This window comes from Diaphorina citri, unplaced genomic scaffold, assembly GCF_000475195.1.
Source record: "Diaphorina citri unplaced genomic scaffold, Diaci psyllid genome assembly version 1.1 scaffold266, whole genome shotgun sequence".
NCBI lineage: Eukaryota > Metazoa > Arthropoda > Insecta > Hemiptera > Psyllidae > Diaphorina > Diaphorina citri.
In genome coordinates, this window is record NW_007377703.1 from 73,246 (window position 1) to 93,174 (window position 19,929).

The window sequence follows — 19,929 nt, forward strand, 5'->3', positions numbered from 1 at the left end:
TCCAGGGGCTTCCAGAGGGGAGGGGGTCATCAGGCCTAGGTTCATCAAGGGGGCCTGAAACCATTTCTGTAGCAAGGGAAATTTCAGGCTGTTTAAGGTCCCCCAGTCAGCCTAGTTAGCTTAGTTGGTAGTGCGTCTGCCTTGTAAGCGCTAGGCCGCGGGTTCGATTCCCGCCCGGGGCGGATTTTATCCTGATGGGATAATGTTCGTTCTCGGAACGGCTGATGGCTTTCTTCTATCCTGTCTTCCTTCTCTCTTCGATTTCGGGACGATAAGACCATAGCAGTTACAGCTCCCTCTGTCAAACCTCTTAAAAAAAAAAAATCCTCCCTCCCTCCTCCAATTTCTCCCCCCCCCTTATTCTCTCAATATCACAGCTTTCTCCCTCTTGTCTCTGTTTCTCTTTCTCTCCCCATCTTCGACAAATTTTTTGATTTGTCAAAATAGAAACTCGAGAAGCGAGCTTATCAGAAATATGTACACACAGGAAGAAGGAGAAGGAAGGAGGAGGAGGAGGAAGGAGGAGGAGGAGAAGGAGGAGGAGGAGAAGGAAGAGAAAGAGGAAAGTAAACAGAGAGAAAAGAAATGGGGGTAGAGAAAACATGAGGTAGAGGAGGAGAGGAGGAGGTACAGGGTGACCCAGAGTTACCTGACGGTTTTTAAAATGATGCTACACGTTCAATTTTCTAGATAAAAGAGTGATATTTATTTCAAACGAAAGACAACAAAATAAGGTTTACTTTTCTGGGCATTTTGTTTATGATGGTGATCAGATGTGGAAGACAACACTAGCCGAAAAATCGCCCTAATTTGGAAAACACTCAATCTGGTTCAAAATTCGATATACTGTCTCTAGCATTTTTCGGGCTATAGCACGAATTTCTCGATAAAAAGCACCCGTTAACTCATCCAGGTCGCACGAGCTAAGATCGGATGAGGAGGGTGGAAAATCAAAATGGGTGCGAAACTGCATCTGAACATTAATCACAAATTCACTACTTTTAAGAAATGCATCCACAGCGAAAGCTCGAAGTTGCGGGGTCCACGACTACATTGTAACAAAACCATTGATTTTAAATCATTACATGACAGTAAAATCGAAAAATCAAATCAATAATAATAATAAACTGAGTATTAAACAAATTAGGTAGGTAGATAAGTATACCTACTTTAATCGAATTTTCTTTAATCGAATAAACTACGGGCTGAAAAATTCCCGGAGGGACGGACCCAGCTTGTTCCTCTTTATCCCAATCCCTCCTCCTCTTTCTCTCCCCTCTCCCCTTTCTCCTTTTCAGATTTTTCTTTTATTTTATCTTTATATCTACCCTTCGCTTTTTTTTTCTTTCTCTCCCTAGATTTCTTTTCCTCTCTGACGTTTTTTTCACATCCTATTTCTTTTTAATCATTTTCTCATTTTAAATATGACGTCGTTTTTTCTCTCTCTCCTCGAGTCTTTTTCTTCCTGGAAAGCTAAGGGATAGAAAATTCCAAACCTCAAAATAATACAGGTATTCAATCAAGTGTCAATCCTGAATAATTTTATGGTGAAGCTAGGAGCCTCTTTACATTTTTGTGGGTATAGTTAGTTAATCTTTTTACATGGGTGGGTAATTTCTATTTTTTGAGGCATTACCTATAAAATAAACTAGTGGTTGACCCGTCCTTTGTACGGGATCAGCGTGGCATAAGAGTCATAACTTTGAGGTGCTGCCATTTTGAATCGTGATGGAATATGACAAATTTAAATAGCCTATGTCACCCTCAGTACTCTTCTCAACAACCACAAAAAATTTAATCAAAATCGGTCAAGCCGTTTTTTCGTGAAAAGAGGACAACGAAAGGTCCATCAGAGTAACAGCGCCGTAACAGACAGACATACATACATGTACATGTTTCTGTGTATGCAATATGCAACAATTTAGTCAAATTTCGCGTTATTTTCATAGTATAACTTCTCGCTATTTCTTATTTTCAAAAAATGTTATATCTTTTTCTACGTTTCTCTTTCTCATTCCGTCCCTCATCCCTTCCTCTCTTTCTCATTCCGTCCCTCATCCCTTCCTCTCTTTCTCATTCCGTCCCTCATCCCTTCCTCTCTTTCTCATTCCGTCCCTCATCCCTTCCTCTCTTTCTCATTCCGTCCCTCATCCCTTCCTCTCTTTCTCATTCCGTCCCTCATCCCTTCCTCTCTTTCTCATTCCGTCCCTCATCCCTTCCTCTCTTTCTCATTCCGTCCCTCATCCCTTCCTCTCTTTCTCATTCCGTCCCTCATCCCTTCCTCTCTTTCTCATTCCGTCCCTCATCCCTTCCTCTCTTTCTCATTCCGTCCCTCATCCCTTCCTCTCTTTCTCATTTCGTCCCTCATCCCTTCCTCTCTTTCTCATTCCGTCCCTCATCCCTTCCTCTCCTTCTCATTCCGTCCCTCATCCCTTCCTCTCTTTCTCATTCCGCCCCTCATCCCTTCCTCTCTTTCTCATTCCGTCCCTCACCCCTTCCTCTCTTTCTCATTCCGTCCCTCACCCCTTCCTCTCTTTCTCATTCCGTCCCTCACATGTTTCTGTGTATGCAATATGCAACAATTTAGTCAAATTTCGCGTTATTTTCATAGTATAACTTCTCGCTGTTTCTTGTTTTCAAAAAATGTTATATCTTTTTCTAATACGTTTCCATTGAAAATTAAAAAGGTTCTCTAATTTTATTTATTAAGAATATTAAGATAAAGATAAGTAAATTAGAAAGGTGGGTAGCCAAGACTCTCCGCTGAATTTTTATTTTTTCCCCTTTATTTTATAACTTTATCTACTTCTTTTATATTTTATCTAAGAAAAAAAAGGAGAAGAGCAGGAAGGGAGAAGAAGAAAAGAAGGAGGAGAAGAGTAGAAGGCAGAAAGAATGAAAAAGTCTCGAGGTTTGTTGAATTTTGAATTCACGTCAGCTGTCAGGGATTTCTTTTCTGACATTCCGAAAGCGAACGTGTGAATAAATAAAGAACTCTCACAGCGGTTGTGGTCATTGCACTCGCGCCTTACTCGTGACAGCCCAGGTTCGATTCCCAGGAGGGGTGGAAAATAATAAGGTACCGATTATCACCGCTGGCAGTAATATCGCCACCCCTGTAGGGTAGTTCAAAGAATAGAGGCGGGGTAGGGTAGTTACTTCTACTCTTTGAATTTGCATTAAGAACAAAATAATAATGATCCAAACATTGAACTTTGATTCCGGCAGAAATTGCCTTATCGAGATTCACCCACGATAAAATGGGGAAAATTATTTCTGTTTGTGATCTAATTGTCAAAGGTAAAAACTTATTAATTCTCTATCAAAGGAGAAGAAGAATATAGAAGTCGAAGAAGGAAAGGAGGAAATAGAAGACGAAGAAAGTAAGGAAAAGGAAATAGAGAATTTAAGGTAAGGAATTGTTATCTTTCAAACGCGAAAAAGAATAAATGAAGATTGAAGACGAAGGAGGAGCGCCAAAAGAAGACGAAGGAGGAGGATAAGGAAAAGGAGGAAGAGGAGGAGGAGGAGGAGGAGGAGAAGGAGTATGAGGATGTGGAGGAGAAGGAGAAGGAGAAGAAGGAAGAGGAGGAGGAGAAGGAGAAGGAGAAGGAGGAGGAGAAGGAGAAGAAGGAAGAGGAGAATTAGGAGAAGAAGAAGAAGAAGGAGGAGGAGGATGAGGAAGAGGAGGGGCCCAGGAAGAATAATGAGGAGAAAGTAGATATTCCTTTAGGCTTAGCTTTGTCATAACTGTCATAAGCCTAAGCTCCTACAAAAATCCAGACCCGTATTAGGCAAAAAAACCCCTTGGTTTCGGCACTGGTCCAAAACTTGCATATCTCTACATGTAGATAAATATAAATAGGAACACAGGTAGGTAGGTACTACAAGTTAGATACCTACCTATACCTAGTACACACCTACCTTTTTTTTATTCTTTTAGTTTAGCGAACAATATTCAAGTTTAACTTTTTTGTTGGAAAACAATTTCCGTAGAACTTTGAAAAGAAAAAAGTTCTTCGTCAATTAATGTTATTAATGTCGCACGTTTAGGTCGTGGCGTCGCGCCGTTAGGTAGGTGAGCAGCTACTTTTACTGCTGTACTTTCTAAGACTTGGCAATGGAGCAGTTGCATATGGGTAAAAATTATAAATAAATGGTCGATTCCTATGTAAAAAGTTGGGGAAAGTCCAAATATGAGGTCAAAACTCCGAAAAAATAACTGTAAAAGGTCGAAAATTCAATTTTTATTTTCCGTTCTAATGAAAAAGTTCAAAAGGTAGGTGGCTATACCTACAGGGTGTTCCCAATACAGTCACCCAGGAAAGATTTTTTTTTTCCGAAAAATGCTCCAAAAAAAAATGTACCCAGGTTTAATTTAATTTATTTTTTAAAATACACATTTTATCTAGTTAAATTTTAATTATTGATGTATTTAGGTAATTTTAATTATTTTAATTTCTTGACTTTATAAACTTTATAAACACCCATAACTTTATAAACTTGTTTTTCTCTCTATCTCCCTCTTTTTCTCTCTTTCTTCTTCCATTTTTTTTCCTTTTCACTCCCTCCTCCCTCTCAGACGTTCTATTTTTCTTCCATTTTCTTCTCTCTATTTCTTTCTTTCTACCTCCCTTTCTCTTTTTATGTTCTATCTCTCTTTCCCTCTTTCTCTCTCTTTCTATTTTTTTCTCTGGTGTTATGACTAAGATTTATTTACTCTGTGCGTTTATATCCTTCTCATTTCTCGCTCCTCTGGTGTACTACCTCTACTTCTCCCGAGGTGTTATAATTTATATTTGATATCAATTCACCGGGGAAATCTTCTCTCCCTCCCTCTTATTTCGTCCCTCTTCCATATCTACTTCTTCCCTTTTCTCTCCTCCTACCTTCTATCTCTCTCTCTCTTCATTCTTTATCCTCTACCCTCCCCTTACGTCCCTTCCTCTATACTTTTTACCCATCTCCCTCCCACTTTCCCTTTTCTTCTCTCCTCTCTTCTCATTCTTTACCCTCTCTTTATGTCCCCTCCTCTACTTTCTACCCACCTATCTCCTTCTTTCTATCCACATTCTGTCCCCTCCTTCGTTATCGACTTCCTTTATTTACTCCTCTCCTTTTCTTTTTCTCCTTCTCCTTCCTCGCACTTCCCACATATTCCTTCCTCGTTATCTTTCCTCTCTCTTTTCTCTTTTTATCCTACCTTCCTTTTCTCTATCTCTCTCTTCGTTCGTTCTAATCTCTCTCTTTTCTACATCCCCTTCCATCCTGCTCTTCTTTTTTCCTTCAGTTCGTCATCCCTACCACTTTCCCCTTCTCACTTCATTCCATCTCCTTTTCTCTCGAACCCGGGTCCTTCTGAATGGCAGAATCTTCAGAATAGCAGGATGAACAAGGTCTATTCCATTCTATTCGATTATATTTCACTCTACCGTACTCTGTTCTATTCTATTCTTACTTTCTCTCTATATCCTTCCCTGTAAAGACCTCCTCATATGTCGTTTGTATGATACCCACACCAGGATATACGGCAAGGGAATTGCGAGGAGATAAATCATTAGATTTTTTGACAAACTCATATCAGGGGAATTGTAGGGGGCTCGGATTTCAGTGCTTTGTCTTGAGAATGAGGCTTGTTAGTAGATTGTTGTGATAAATGGAAAGCTATTGGAGAATTGGACATGACCTGTGTGTCTTTCAGAAAAGGGCCAACTTTCTACACTGAGAAAAAAACTACGGTGCCGGCATCGGCACCCTAATCGGGTGACTGGGTTCCGGCACTCTAATATTGAACTCTATATCGGGAAGCTCGACACAATAATATAGCATTCCAACAGCCTCAATCAAGGGAAGTAACCCAATAATAGAGTTCTTCCACCCTAAACTTGTGGCACTCTGTCACCATTTTTTTTTTTTTTTCTCAGTGTGGACCAATGAGATTCCGCTTCGAACGTCCACACTTGCTGCACAAAGCGGAATCTCACAATCTCATTGGTTCAGCCATGTTGACTATAAAAATAGTCACAATCGAATACGGTTTTACCAAGGCTACAGCTGTGTACACATCGATCGACGGCCGTCGATCGACGAAGTGAATCTATGTTGTCGAGGCAGTGTGGACGGTTTCCGTCGACATCGATTGAGTCGATCGACTCTACATGTAAGTGCATACCTTCCTAGACTTCCTACCTATTTGGTTGATACATTTTTATCAAGGGCTACCTGATGTTTTCTGAAAAATTCTGATACCGACGTACCTACACAGGCTATTTAGCTATTTAGGTACCTATCAACTTTTTTTAGTCTTTTTTTAGAACTTTTTTCAGAAGGACTTATCCAAACCTGGTCGACCTATATATCAAATTAAAGGTCTTTCTACCAGGAACACGAAAGTGGTGGTGCAAATTTTGTCTATTTGGGAGAATAACGAAAGAAAAAAAAAAACAGAGGAGACAAAAACAGAAGGAGGGAGAGATAGAGAGGATAGGAAATGAGGACAGGGAGAAAGAGAGAGGGAAGGAGAGGCGAAAAACCAGGGATAAAAGAGAAAAGGGAGACGGAAAAAAGAGAGAGAGACAGAGAGGGAGAGAGAGAGAGAGAGAAAAGACTCGGAACCAAGACTCTCTGACATTACTAGTCAACTTTTTTCAAGGGTTATTGCCAGGCAATGTGTATATTGCCTTGACGTAATATTGTGAGAGTTTTCTTCTGGCGCTGATGATGATGTGAAAATAATTCGAGAAAGAAGAAGAAGAAGAAGAAGAAGAAGAAGACGAAGAAGAAGACGAAGAAGAAGAAGAAGAAGAAGAAGAAGAAGAAAGAAAAAAAAAAAAAAAAAAAAACGAAACCTACCTACTGTGTTAAGATACGCCGAGAAAGGCCAATAAATGGATGGGTGACATAAACATTATATTGGGAATAAAGGGAGAACGGGCTCTAGTCTTGATTTTAAATCATTACATGAAAGCCTCTTCCTCCTCCTTTATTCCCGTCCCCTCTCATATTCTCTCTCTCTCTCTCTCTCTCTCTCTCTCTCTCTCTCTCTCTCTCTCTCTCGCTCCATCTTGTCTTTTTCATCTCTCTCCCTTTGTCTCACTTTTCCTCACTCTCTCTTTTCTTCATTTCTCTCTCTCTCTCTCTCTCTCGTGACTCAGAAACACAGATCCTTTTCTTTCTCTCCATCCCTTCCTCTCTCCATTCCTCTCTTTCTCATTCCGTCCGTCATCCCTTCCTCTCTTTCTCATTTCGTCCCTCATCCCTTCCTCTCTTTCTCATTCCGTCCCTCATCCCTTCCTCTCCTTATCATTCCGTCCCTCACCCCTTCCTCTCTTTCTCATTCCGCCCCTCATCCCTTCCTCTCTTTCTCATTCCGTCCCTCATCCCTTCCTCTCCTTATCATTCCCTCATCCCTTCCTCTCTTTCTCATTCCGTCCCTCATCCCTTCCTCTCTTTCTCATTCCGTCCTCATCCCTTCCTCTTCTCATTCCATCATTATTAGTTATTGCTCCATAATGGTAAGAGAGAAAGAAGTAGAGAGAGGGAAAGAAGGAAAGATGAAAGGGTACTAATAATAATTAAATGAAAGAAGGAGGACCCACTTAAGAGATGCGAAATTTAATTCATGAATAAGAGGGAGAGAAAGATAAAAAAGAATAGACACCGTCCTCATTCAAGAGAAAAAGGAAAAGAGAGAAAACAATACGGAAGAGAGAGAGAGAGAGAGAGAGAGAGAGAGAGAGAGAGCAAAAGTGAGTTAGAGAGAGAACAGGAGAAAGTCAATTTGAAAATAGGATGGCTATTAAGAGCACTTGCTGTCTGTAGGAGAAAATAGAGTAAGAAAGAGGGGGAGGAGAGGAGAGAGAAAGAGGAGGAGAAAAATAGAGAATAAAAAGAAATCGAGAGAAGGGGGAGAGATACAAATGGAGAAAGGAAGAGGGAAAGAAAGAGGGAAGGGGAGAGAGATGAAAAAAGAAGAATAAGAAGAAATGGAGAGAGAAAATGAAGGAGGAGAGGAGAGGGAGAGGGAGAGAGGGAGATTCATGAAAGCACGTACATTTTCTATTTAGGAAAGAGAGTTACCTAAATATAGAGAAAACCTGAGAAAGAAAGAAAGAGAGAGAGAGAGAGAGAGAGAGAGAGAGAAAGACAAGTTTTAGGTCTTCCTGTCTATGTTGGAGGAGAATTTCCAGAAAAATTCTCTCCTTCTCTCTCTCTCTCTCCTTCTCTCTCTATCTCTCCTTCTCTCTCTCTCTCCTTCCCTCTCTCTCTCTCTCCTTCTCTTTCTCAACTACATCTCAGTTGAATTTATTATTTTCCTATCTGTAGGTACCAATGTACCTAATATATTACATAGTATGTACATACATAGTATCATCTACGTACGAGTATGTATTCTGCAGAAAATAATATGACATTTATGTATATACCTACCATGTATATTGTGTGAAAGTTTTATTGTAAGTTATATACAAAAAGCAAAATTTAAATCTCATGTGTAGGACAAAAACATGTCCCGTCCAAAAGAGGACGCCAAGAGACAACGCCAGCAAATAACAACTGTTGTAAAAAATATAGAGAATTTCGCTAATAATATTAATAAAGGTAGGTATAGAATTGTAGAATATGAATTTTATTCGGTAATGTAACCTTCGTGGCCGAAGGCTTGCAATCCTGAGGTCCGGGTTCAATTTTCTACTGTAATTTTTTTCCCTCCTGCACTTGGAGTTTGGGGTGCACTCGGCCTTATGAAGAAATACACGTTCCTACACTACAAATTAAAAAAATGATAGCCCTCGCGTAGCTAATAATATCCATTTATGAGTACCTACCTAATTACCAAGGTACGTAGCCCTAGAAAGAGGTAACTATCGTTTTTTTTTTTTTTTTTTTTTTTTTTTTTAATTTATAACATTCTGCCTTATGGGTAATCCGGCCCTGCCTCTTCCATACTGCTTAGGTATATCACTTTTGGGTGGTAGTTGAGGGGTAGGTATTACACTCTCTTCTCTTGCGCTCTCCGCAACTCGGTTAGTTTTGGGTGGTCGAGTTTTGGAGGGGGGGAATTTCACTCCCCTCTTCTGCTCCCTGCCGCTCCGGAGATTTCACCTTCTTTTATTTTATTATTATTTTTTATATTAAATTTCCTCCAGATTAATGGGTGTGATTTTGAACAGCGGAAAGAAATGGTGAAAGTCTTTGTGGGAAGATTAGGAAGCCTGTGGGGAGTATTTTATGAGAGGGGGGAGGAGGAAATTGGATTGGGAAGGAGGGGTACCAATCATGAAATACATTTCCATGGGGCGATATTGAACAATTGAAAATTGTTCAAACGTGTGCTGCAAAATAATCAAAAGTAAAAATTAAATGCGCACTGCTATGGGATTTCCCGGAATCAGGGTTAAACATAAAAAATAAAATAAAAACTTCAATAAATAATATGTAGTACTATGTATGTACCTGAGTAACGTTAGGTATGTATGTAGGTACCCGGTCAAGTACACTCACTTTTTCCCTATTACTTTCCTTATCCTATAGGAAGGAAAGTAATGTAATCGGGTCAAATTTTCGATGGTCAGTTTTTAGTGTCAAAACACGTTTTGAGGTCCCTAGAGCCTAAATACAAAGTTTCAGCCATTGGTCCGTGTGTGTGTCTGTCTGTAAACAAACTATCTCGAGAACGGTAATAGCTAGAGACTTAAAATTTGGCATACAGCTGTCAAATGTGACAAGGATGCGACACAAAACGTTTGATTAAAATAGGTGCTACGGTTGGCGGTATTTTGACCGCTTTTTGGCGGTTTTCAGCTATACCGACTACAGGATAAGGAAAGTCGTGTGATGTTCACACCAGATTTTTTTTTTTCTGCTGGATTTCAGCGCAAAAAAATGCATTTTGATTACTATTAAAAACTATACCTATTTTATTTTATTTCAGCTTGTACGACTAACCTTAATGAATACATATTACATAGGTATAGGTAGGTACGTACCTATAACATTAATGAAAAATGGGTTTGAACATAGGTACCTACCTACTCGTGGAAAAGTTTGAAATAAAAAGTTAGGTTGCTATACGTTAGGTAGGTAGAGAATTCAATTGAAGTTTGATTTTTCGAACTTCAATTTTTGTTTATGGTCAAATTACTGGCGATGTTGAAATCCCAGGGAAAAAGGTCAAGTGGACAATTAAAAATAAATAAAAGAAATACCTACCTATGTTAACCTACGTAATACCTATGATAATTATATACCTATGTTGGTAACTATATATATAAAAAATTTAATAATAATAATAAAATAAATAAATAATTAAACAACAATACCTACCTACCTACCTACTTCTTAAGCCCCGAAAATCCAAAATAGTTTTTGGTATGACGAACGACCCTCATCCGAAATGCTAACGTGATGATAAGTTACATTCACACAACAAACATATTAGGTGTTGTAAAGTTCCATGTCTCCAGGGAAATGAGAGAGAGAGAGAGAGAGAGAGAGGGGGGGGGGGGGAGGAGGAGGAGGAGGAGGAGGAGAAGAAAGAAGAAAAACATGGGAAAGGAGAAGAAGAAATAGGAGAAGAAATAAAAAGACGAACAGAGAAGGAAGAAGAAGGGCAAAGAGAAGGAGGAGGAGGAGGAGGAGGAAGAAGACGGAAAGAGAGGAAAAGAAGGAGGAGGAGGAGGAGAAGAAGAAGAAGAAGAAGAAGGAGGTGGAGGAGAAGGGAGAAAAACAGGGAAGAGGAGAAGAAGAAAGAGGAGGAGAAGGAAGAAGACGAAAAGAGAGGGAAGCAGAAGGAGGAGGAGGAAGACGAAAGGAGTGGAAAGAAGAAGAAGTAGGAGAAGAAGAGGAAGAAGGAGAAAGAGGAGGAGGAAGAGGAGGAAGAAAAGGAAAACTTTCTCTCCAATCTGACCTGAATTTTTAAGCAGTGAATATTGTTCAAAGGAAAAAAAAGAGCTGCCTTGAATTTAATACCCTCTTTAGAACTGTGGAGTCAAATTTTCGTCCTTTCTATTCGCCTTACATTGAACAAAATGCCAGCCTAGCTAAGCTTGGAGGGTAGCACGTCTGCCTTGTAAGCGCTAGGTCGCGGGTTCGATTCCCGCCCTGGGTGAACTTTATTCCAAACAGACAGGGTTCGTTTTCGGAACGGCTATAGCTTTCTCCTATCCTGTCCTGCTTCTCTCTTTCATCCCTGTAACATGCCTCCCTATAACATAGGCATGTAAAAACTATGTACACAAGTACATGGTATTGTAAATAGATTACATACACAAGTACATAGTATTGTAAATAAATCATCTACACAAGTACATGGTATTGTAAATATCGTAATGTCAACAAGGAGATTGTAGGCACACGAGGTACACTGTTTGTTTCGGAAAATGTAAACAGGAACATTATAAATTTGCTAAAGTTAATACACAGAAGCAGCAGTTCCATTGTTCCACTGACTGTGAATTTTACAGCAGTTCTTAGGCCTCTCCATTCCTTAGTATTCAAAGGAATAGTTATAGAGTATAGACGTTATAGTATACAAGAAAAGATCTCTATTTAATGTAGTTATTTTGTTTATTTTGTTAGACTATAGTAGGTATATTTATCTATGTATAATAGGTACCTATGTATATTGTTTTTTCTCATTCAAATTCAGATTTTTTAGGGAGAAAGAGAGAGGGAGGGAGAGGCGAAAAACCAGGGATAAAAGAGAAAAGGGAGACGGAAAAAAAAAGAGAGAGAGAGAGAGAGAGAGAGAAAAGACTGGGAACCAAGACTCTCTGACATTACTAGTCAACTTTTTTCAAGGGTTAATGCCAGGCAATGTGTATATTGCCTTGACGTAATATTGCCAGAGTTTTCTTCTGGCGCTGATGATGATGTGAAAATAATTCGAGAAAGAAGAAGAAAACGAAGAAGAAGAAGACGAAGAAGAAGAGAAGAAGACGAAGAGAAGAAGAAGAAGAAAAAACATCCAAAAACACACAAAAGCAAAAATGATTTCCCACCTCTCTCCCTGTGCGATGATATGTAAAGTTTTTCTCTCTCGCTTCCCAATGCGGGGTAAAAAGTTGAAATTTATACAGCGAAAATATTTCTTCGTATATTTTATAGCGGGGAAAGGCGAAGAAAAAGATGACGAAGAAGAAAAAGAAGGAGAAGATGATGAAGAAGAAGAGGGAGAAGAAAGAGGAGAAGGAGGAGGAGGAGGAGAAGAAGGAGAAGGAGAAGAAAACGAAGGAGGAGGAGAATACGGAGAAGAACAAGAACAAAAAGAAGAAGAAGAAAACGTATAACAAATAGGAAGACGAAAACGAAGAAAACTCGGTTCACGAACATTTTTCGTGCAAAACAAAAAGTCTGCGAACAGATAGGAAGGAGGGAGGGAGAGAGAAAGGAGGAAGAGAGAGAGAGAGAGAGAGAGAGAGAGAGAGAGAAGGAGAGAGAAAGCTGTTTTGGGAAGAAGAATCCTTAATGATAAAATGAGAATTAAGCAGAACATGGGCAGGAAAGAGTACCAAGAGTCTTCAATGTTCTTGAATATTAGTGGATTCACCAGTCTCACTTATCGGTAGGCAGAAGTGGAACCGTCTGAACCATATATACCTACTTCCTACTTATTCGTAAGTAGATATTAGATAATATTATCATTTTTTTTTTTTTTTTTTTTTTTTTTAAGAGGTTTTACAGAGGGAACTGTAGGAGAGAAAAAGCTGTTTTGGGAAGAAGAATCCTTAATGATAAAATGAGAATTAAGCAGGATATGGGCAGGAAAGAGTACCAAGAGTCTTCAATGTTCTTGAATATTAGTGGATTCACCAGTCTCACTTATGGGTAGTAGATATTAGATATTGTCATAAAAATTAGTCTAGTAAGTATATTACATATACCCTGGAACATTAAATCAACACGTGTAAGTATAAATTCATGAAGGAAACAAAACATCCGAAACAGAATGGTGAATAATACAAGTTACCAAGTATGTACATTGTACATATACCTACCTAAGATATGATAATAACAACCCTGAGCACATTAGATTCACTGCCGAAAGCTAGCAGCAGACGTCAACAAAACTAACAAAGAAGCATAGAACACCTTCCTAGCAAACACACACTGAAAACTCCGAAGAGCTTCATACAGAAATTATTTTCCACATTTTCGAATAAATTAAACGAAAATGAGAAATTACGAGCGCTAAGACTGTTCCCTCCCCTGGTTTTTGGGGGATTTTTTTTCACATTTTCGCACACAAATGAGCTCTGATCTTGAAATTTGTCGCGACGACCTATGAATTCAAAGCGAGAAAGTTTTAGATAACACTTCGGGAATCGCGGCCTAGCGAACACAATTTCCTTGATATATTCGATGAGTGGATTCATCCACAGCTTTTCATAGGATCTGATCAGGCCAAAGGCCACGACACAAGAACAACAACATCCTCCTAATTTCTAAGAGAAAGTTAAAAAAAAAGAAAAAAAAATCCCCATAGACTGGTTCTTCATAATAAAAGTGCAAACTTACATAGGTGCTTCATAATTTCATAAGTAGGTAGGTATAACATTAAAATTGGTCTAACAAATATCTAACAAAACGAAGTAACAAATGGAGTAACACCTCGGAGTAGGAACGAGGAAGTCAACACGTGTAAGTAAAAATTAATGACGGAAGCAAAACATCCGAAACAGAAAGGTGAATAATAAGAGTACCTAGGTATGATAATAACAACCATGAAATAATACAAGTACCTAGGTATGATAATACCAACCCTGAGCACATTAGATTCACTGCCAAAAGCTAGCAGCAGACGTCAACAAAACTAACAAAGAAGCATAGAACACCTTCCTAGCAAACACACACTGAAAACTCTGAAGAGCTTCATACAGAAATTATTTTCCACATTTTCGAATAAATTAAACGAAAATGAGAAATTACGAGCGCTAAGACTGTTCCCTCCCTTTTCCTTTCCATTACCTCCCTCTGTTTCCATTCCCTCCGTCTCGTCTCCCTTTCTTGTTCTTATAAATTCCCTCCCTCTCCTTCCCATAATTTCCCTCCCTATCCTTTCTATTCTCTCCCTCTCGTTCACACATTCTCCCCTCCTCTTACCTAATCCACTCTTCATTCTCTTCATTCCATGGTCTTAGTTTTTGCTTTCTACCTGACCCTCTTCAACCATATTCTTACCACCTATCTCTTCCTTTCTCTTTTCGTCCTCGTCTCTTCCTTTCTAATTTTTAAATTTTGCCTCTTCCTTCACCCTCTTCATCAAGTCACCTTAACCATGTTCTTATTGTTCTTCCTACACCCACATTCTTTTTACCTACACCTACGTGTGTCACAAAACTGTCGGAAAACTCTCCTCTTCTCCCCTCTCTCCATGTGATTCTAATTTTTAAATTTTGCCTCTTCCTTCACCCTCTTCATCAAGTCACCTTAACCATGTTCGTATTGTTCGTGTCTCTTCCTACACCCACATTCTTTTTACCTACACCTACGTGTGTCACAAAACTGTCGGAAAACTCTCCTCTTCTCCCCTCTCTCCATGTGAGTTATCATTTTTGGGTGGTGGGGATTCCACTCTTCTTTTTCACTCTCTTCTGCTGTCTGCTCAGTCATCATTTTTGGGGTAGTGGTGAAGGTAGATTTCATACTTTTTTCTTCCTCCCTGCTACTCAGATATTATTTTTGGGTGGTGGTTGTGGTGGTGGTCTTGGTGGAGGGGAATACCACTCTCCTCTTCCCAGGGCCGGATTAGTCTCCAGCGGGGCCCGGGGCAGTTTCAAAGGCGTGGGGCCCCCAGGACCTACCCCCCTCCCTACTAGAAAACACTTCTATACCTACCTAATTCAACCTGACCTCCCTCTACAGTCTAAATAAAGCCCTAAACCAACTTATTATGTATAGAGGGGTACCACCTACTCGTATTTACTACCATATGAATAAGTTCGTGAATAGGTAGATATAAAGCCAAGCAAAACGGACAGTAAGAAGGTTCTACCTATATTGAACTTTATTATAAAGGAAATACCTGACCTCCCTCTACAGTCTAAATAAAGCCCTAAACCAACTTATTATGTATAGAGGGGTACCACCTACTCGTATTTACTACCATACATTTTCTCCCTCTCGTTCACACATTCTCCCTTCCTCTTACCTGATCCACTCTTCATTCTCTCTCCTCCCTTTCTACCTTCATACTTCTCTCCTCCCCTTCTTCGCAATACTTCCCTCCCTCTTTTCTACCGTTTACTCTTCTTCCTCTGTTCTCTCTTCCACTCTTCGTCAATGCCCCATTTTCTCACCATTGTCTTTTAAATAGGCTTGCCAAATATCCAAAATGTCGATTCGGGACGCGAATCCGCGAACATAATTGCCAAATCCGCGAACATAATCGCAAAGACATACTTCTTTTGGATTTGGAAAATAAACTTTTTGGATTTTTTTCTCATTTTCATTTTGACTCGTTTTACCTTCTAAAAGTGTTTTTTTTCTTTTTTTTTTTAATTTTATTGTAAATTGTATTAGGTAGGTAGGTACCTTGAAAAACACAAAACTCACCGCACTTCTTTTGTGTTAGTGGAGATGTCAAAACTCTCAATTTTCTTTAGCCTACTGTTAAATAGTGGATGTGGCCAAGTTCCCAATGGTTCAATGTCCAAATGGTAAACTGTTCCGTGAACACCAAGTGTCAGCTCTGTAAGCGCTAAGTTATGGGTTCGATTCCTGCCCGGGGCGGATTTTATCCTAAACAGATAAAGTTCGTTCCCGAAAAGGCTGACTTACTTCTATCCTGTCTTTCTTCTCTCTTCGCTTTCGGGACGACAACAGCATATCAGTTACAGTCACCTCTATCAAACCTTTTCAAAATAAATAAAAAAAAATTGACTCAATAATCCCTCACTCCAAATTTTCTTCTCCGCCCCAAAATCAGGACATAAAGTTTGGAAAATTATGGACACGTAAAAACGAAAAGAAATTGAACTTTATTAGTTTCCACGAAAATGAAACATATTTTGCGAATAAAAAAACAATGGTAAAAAATCGATAGGTACTCACAGATCTCAGCCATTGATAAAGAGAACTTCCCAGACAGACTACGTTACAGGAATATGAATAAGTTCGTGAATAGGTAGATATAAAGCCAAGCAAAACGGACAGTAAGAAGGTTCTACCTATATTGAACTTTATTATAAAGGAAATACCTACCTGACCTCCCTCTACAGTCTAAATAAAGCCCTAAACCAACTTATTATGTATAGAGGGGTACCACCTACTCGTATTTACTACCATATTATTATTTTACATCGACTGAAACTGGTATACCTGAAACTGACATACTTCTTTTGGATTTTGAAAATGCACTTTTTAGATTATTTTCTCATTTTTATTTTGACTCGTTTTACCTTTTTTTCTAATTTTATTGTAAATTGTATCAGGTAGGTAGGTACCTTGAAAAACACAAAACTCACCGCACTTTAGTTCAAAAGTTCATCCAGTTGTGGGTAATTGGCAGGAGGGTTTGCGATTGAAAGTTGGTTTGACATACCTGAAATAGAAGGAAACAATCAAATTGAAAACAAGGTACCTACTCGTAGGTATTTGCTAGCCTAGGTATATAGCTTGGAAGGTATTAACGTATCCCTCGTAACTCTCACAGAGCAAGACTTCGTACTAGCTCTTTTTGCAAGCCGCCTAACCCCCAAATTTTTGCAGAAGTTCCTTTTCCAGCACAAGAGAGAGAGAGAGGGAGAGAGGGAGAGAGAGAGAGAGAGACAGAGAGAAAGAGAGATGGAGAGAAAGAGAGAGAGAGAGAGAGAGAGAGAGAGAGAGAGAGCAGATTTCGGCAGTCGAAGTAATTTATCAGGCGCGCAAAGTACATACAATATTTAATAGTCAGACATACCAACATATTATGTACAAACATAATACATATACCTATATGTACATTGTACATACATAATACTTATGGGAGCTCAAAAGAAAGCAATAATAAGAAACGTAAAGAGATTTTTCATAATACTATGTACATATCTACATAAATAAGTACATAATATGTATTTTTATTTATTTCTTCATTATTCATAATGCGAACTGTTCAGAAAAAAAGTGCAGGATACGAGTAGGTATGCCGAAAGTTCTACAACAGTAAATGTAATTGAGGACAGACATGCATTTGTAACACTCAAACCACAACGCGTCTAATACCTTGTAAGTGCTAAATCGCGGATTCGTTTCTCAACTGGGGCGGATAGGATACAAGTAAGGTTCGTTTTCGGAACGGCTGGCTTTCTCCTAAACCTGCCTTTCTTTTCTCTTCGTGTTCGGGACTCTTAATCTAATATTCTTTTTATCAACCAACTTCTTTTATTATTGTTATCAACCAGCATTCACCTTAGGGTTACCCAATTGGGTGACATGAAGACAAGTCAGGGTCGGTACCGGCGTCGTACAAAGTTCGAGAACACCTACTGTTTCACTTTCCTCTACAGGCGAATCATTTGTCAAAAGCTTATGCTCTACTAGTCTGATAAATGATGATTTTATTCATTCCAAATGACGCTATGTTGTTATATTTCGGGGGGAAGCAGGCTTGTTCCTACCGGGTTACAAGTAAAACAGAGAGGTTGAAACAAAATTTATTAAGTAGGTATACAAAAACAACAACAACAACAACAACATCTCCTAAGCGACGCCCTCTCTTCGAAACAGGCAGAAATAGAACGAGGGAGAGAGAGATATAGGGAGAAAGAGAGACAGTGATAGAAAGAGGAAGGAGGGAGCCAGCGAAAGGGAGAGAAATAGAAAGATAGAAAGGAGAGAGAGAGAACAAGAGAGAGAGAGAACCGCTTGTTTACGTACAAGCTTACAATAGGTGGAGTTCCAACATAAAAAGAAGGAGGAAGACGAAAATGAAGAAGAACAAGCTAGGCCCGTCCCTCCGGGAATTTTTTAGCCCGTAGTTTTAAAGAAAATCAGTACCTATGTAATGTACCTACCTAATTTGTTTCATATTCAGTTTATTATTACGAGTATTATTGATTTGATTTTACTTTCATGTAGGTAATGATTTAAAATCAAGTCTTATAGAGCCCGCCTTTATCCCTTTTAATGTTTAAGTCACCCATTCATTTATTGGCCTTGCTCGGCGTAGCTTAAAAGAGGTGACGCTACAACCGGTCTTAAATTATCGAAAAAAGTAGGTATGTATACAACAACAACAACTCCTAAGCGACGCCCTCTCTTCAAGAACAAGTTTTATTTATTTATTTATTTATTTTTTTTTTGTTTTCTGGACAAAATTTGCACCACCACTTTCGTGTTCCTGGTATTAAAAAGACCTTTAATTTGATATATAGGTCGAGCAGGTTTGGATAAGTCCTTCTGTGGGGACAGACAGATTGACAGACAGACGACACCGAAGCGAATACAATAGTCCGTCCCTATACCTTTTATTATTACTATTGTAATTTAATAAAGGAAGGACGGACTAAAAAGGAAAGAAACAGAAAGATATAAAGGAGAGAGAGGAGAGAGAGAGAGAGAGAGAGAGAGAGAGGAGAGAGAGAGAGAGAGGAGAGAAGGTAGATAGAAAATAGGGAGGGAAAAATGAAGGGGAGAGATGAAAAGAAAGAGAGAGAAAGGTGAGGCAAAGAGACAGAAATAAGGTAGGTACCTATTTGAATTTGGCTATTTCAGTACAAGCCTGAGGGCTCGTATGTATCTTAGTTAATTAACATCAATAAATTAATGAACATTACCATTCCCTACAGACATTATCATTACATTCATTACTATCAGACTATCAATTAATGTATACCTACGTTAGAAACATAACCAGAAACCATTCACCATTTCTGATGCAAGTAAGAACATAAATAACTCTCGATAGCACATGAAACATGGGAGAAACCAGACTTTGTCCATTCGAAATAGAACAAGATCTATAAATAAATGAATGTATTGTATGTGCATGTGAATTTTCTAAGAATTCAATGTGAACGTAAAATATCAGTACACAAATCAGGAAAATGTACATGTTCTAAGAATGCAAGTTCATGCTTTTTATATTAAGCGTAGTGCTTGTGTGCATGTGAATTTTCTATAAGAATGTACCTATGTGCCCATAAAATTTCAAAGAATGCATCCTTTTTAATTTACCAAGGATTCATATTGGCATAGATTTTTTTAAGGGTGAAATTGTGCACGTAAATTTTCCAAGACTGCATGAAATGCACGTAAATTTTCTAAGAATGCAGACATGCATGTGATGCATGTAAATTGTTCAAGACTGCATGTACTTACACGTAAATTTTCCCATGCATGTGCACGTAAATCATCGTGCAAATTGTATCATGGATAAATACGCAGGAGACATTGAGAGCGAGAAGAGAACAGGAACAGACACATCAAATAAGGTTTACAATTTATTTAAACAAGATTAAAGATTTAAAGCAAACACATTGTGAACTGAACAGAAAGCTGAAGGAGCATCAGTGGCGAAGCCTTCCATTGAAGTTTAGGGATTTCTTATTTTCGGCCTGCACTACATTACATTGAAATGGGGGACTTTTCTAGCGAAATTTCTGTGGGCGGAGTGAGCGGAGTCTAGTTTGAAGGACTGTTGCACCCACCTCAACTAACTTACCACTTACGGAAAACGGAAAGTGATTATTCAATTTCGATTCTAAGACCACCAGCAGATTGGCATAAAGCACGTTCCATTCACCCCGATACCTAGAAAGCTGAAACTTGGTATTAGCCGAAATCTGCGGGCACCCTAATAAGTTCTAGATGTGCAGTAAGGGAGGATTTTGCCGAAATCTAAACCGACTTCAATCAATTTTCTGTGGCGAAGCACGGGGAACTTGCTGCTACAGTATTTGTAAGGTTAGTACGTAAATTACATGTTAATAACAGAAAGATAGAAAAGAG

General features: G+C 38.9%; 1 protein-coding gene across 3 annotated transcripts in view; it reads right to left on the minus strand.

Moving 5' to 3' along the window:
• The window catches only part of LOC103506849 (sex peptide receptor), a 162,277-nt gene that overhangs the window by 48,501 nt on the left and 93,847 nt on the right, over nt 1-19,929 (minus strand). Inside the window, exon 6 of one of the 3 annotated variants that reach the window (XR_003390820.1) lies at nt 16,467-16,543. The exons of the other annotated variants lie outside the window; for them this stretch is intronic. The gene's annotated coding sequence lies outside the window, so the exon portion shown is untranslated. The remainder of the gene's footprint in view (nt 1-16,466; nt 16,544-19,929) is intronic. 3 annotated transcript variants of the gene reach the window in all.